This window comes from Dipodomys ordii, unplaced genomic scaffold, assembly GCF_000151885.1.
Source record: "Dipodomys ordii isolate 6190 unplaced genomic scaffold, Dord_2.0 Scaffold42, whole genome shotgun sequence".
NCBI lineage: Eukaryota > Metazoa > Chordata > Mammalia > Rodentia > Heteromyidae > Dipodomys > Dipodomys ordii.
Window position 1 is genome coordinate 1,936,499 of NW_012267258.1, and position 2,664 is coordinate 1,939,162.

Below are 2,664 nucleotides of genomic sequence, written 5' to 3' on the forward strand. Positions count from 1 at the left end.
GCTCAAGGCGAGCGCTCTACCACTTGAGCCACAGTGCCACTTCCAGTTTTCTGGTGGTTTATTGGAGATAAGAGTTTCACAGACTTTCCTTCCTGGACTGGCTTTGAACCAAGGTCGTCAGATCTCAGCCTCCTGAGTAGCTAGGATTACAGGCGTGAACCATTGGCACCCAGCTCTGAGAGCTTTTTATGCTCAAGGCTAGCAAACTACAACTTGAGCCACAGCACCATTTCCAGCTTCTTGATGGCTGGAGATAAGAAACTCCTGGACTTTCCTGGCCAAGCTGATTTCAAGCAATAGTACACAGCCTTCTGTCTCAGCCTTCTGAGTAGCTAGAATTACAGTCATGAGTTACCAGCACCTGGCTCAGGTCCTCTTTTTTGCCAGAGCCTTTGAGTTGGCTTCAGAATTTCCCTTTTAGTCTAATGTTGTCATAAAAGCTAATTATCAGAGCATTTATTTTCAAGGTATAGTTTCCTCAATTGCTTAGCTCAGAATCATTTGGGTGTTGACTAAACTAGTAAATTCTCAGGTCCAATCTAAACCTGAAACCAGTGTCTCTGGGGACAAGTCTGGGACACTGCAGTTTTAACAAGTACTAGAAGAGATTCATAAATATCCTTAAGGGGAACCAGTACCCAAGTAAATTAAGTCTAAAGTTGCATACGTGTCTTGCAAGATGCCATTCCCACCACAGTTTATTATTCCAGGCTTATCTCCAGACACCCTTTTGGCCTTGCAGCAATAAGGTGATTCAGTTTCCTGGTCCCACCCTACCCTTTCCTGCCTCTGTGCCTTTGCTCATGCAGTTCCCGTAGCCCAGGGCTCCTTCTGCTCCACTCACTTTGAGTAACACCCTCTTCCTTAAGAACCCAAATTAAATATAATTTTTATACAAAAGCATTTTTTCTTATATTGATTGACTGATTAAGTCTCTATATTGCCCAGCTTGACCTAGAACTCTATGTAGTAAGCTGTTCTTGAACTTCCAATCATCTTGTCCAGACTCCCTGTGCTTGGATTACAAGGCATGTGCCACCATACCTGGCTCAGAAAGTTTATTTTCTAATTTCTTGTATTTGAATCAATGGCTTGCTGTCCTTAGCATCTTATTTTTGTTTCTTTTCTTAGTTTAACACTGCTTTTGAATGATTGCTTCCTTATAAGATTATAATCTGTATGAAAACCTTTACATTTTGCAGCTATAATGCATATTTCTAAACAACTGAGTATTCATATGAAATGTATCTGATTTTGCACACACAATTTTTTTTAGTATATGTGCTGCCAAAGCGAGCACCATACACATTTTTTTTGGTTGTAGTTCTGGAACTCTGGGCTTGGGTGCTATCCTTGCGCTCTTCAGCTCAAGGCAAGCGCTCTACTGTTTGACCCACAGTGCCACTGCTGGTTTTCTAGTAGTTTATTGGAGATAAGAGTCTCATGGACTATCCTGACAGGGCTGGCTTTGAACCATGATCCTCAGATCTCAGCCTCCTGAGTAGCTAGGATTACAGGCATGCGTCACTGGTGCCCAGTTTCACACACAATATTTTTTCACAACTTAACTTAAAAAGTTTTGCATCCCACCTAGAATCAAATATTAAAATCCATTACCATCACTTGTAAGTTTTTCTTATCTGCTGCCATTCATCATTCATTCATTTCATACTTTCCTCCTCAATCACTCCTCAGACATACTATTACTACTTCAGGGTCTACATTTGCTATTTCCTTTGCCCAAAAAACTCCATCACTTCTCTTCACCTAGCTGCCTTCCTATATCCTCCTCCTCACCTTTCAGCTCTGTCATTCACTCAAAGAAGCTTTCCCTAACCACTGTCTGAAGTAGCTGACTCCTTCCTACCACCACTTCAGTTAATTTTTATATTTTCTTCCCAGCACTAATCACAATCCTTAATTGTCCTGCTTCCCCAGTAGGGTGGAAATTTCATGAAAGCAGAGACCTTGTCTGTTGTTGTTAATATTGTATTAGCCTTAGGCTTAGAGGACTGCCCAATGCATGGTAAGGGCTCAATAAATATTTGGTTGAATGAATAAGCCTTGATGATCCACTTCTCATTTTAACAAGGCTTGCTTTGGTTTGCAGTCCACAGTGGTAGTGTGTTGGTAGATTTTTTTTTAAGGACAACAGCTAGAATGAGGTAGTTCTATCTGGGTTCAAATCAGGCAGTAGTCTGAAGATTTCTGAAGGTTGCAGGACAAAAGCTTCCGTATAGTCACAGTTGGGATTCAGTTCCATCTGAGTACAGGCTTTCTGAGGTGTTCCCAGGATTCAGGCCACTGTTTTTACTACCAGTGTAGACATCTTTCAGAGATGTTAAGGCTGGATAATACTACTCTTTCAGCTCTCATAGCTAAATTAGAGACTAATTGATTAAAATCATCAGGTAACTTACAATTTTCTTCTGCTTCCCTCCTCTGAAGAAAGATGAAATTTTTTCCCTTACTATATGCCATTTCAAGGAAGGTGTAATGATAAGATTTTTCAGCAACTGCTTCAAACAAGGACTTTCTTGGGAGTGGGGGTGGGGGTGGGGTGGTGGGCCGGGGATGGGAAGGGATGGGAAGGGGAAACAAAGGAGGAGGCTACAATGCTTGATAAGAAATGTACTCATTATCTTGCCCATGTAATTGTAACCC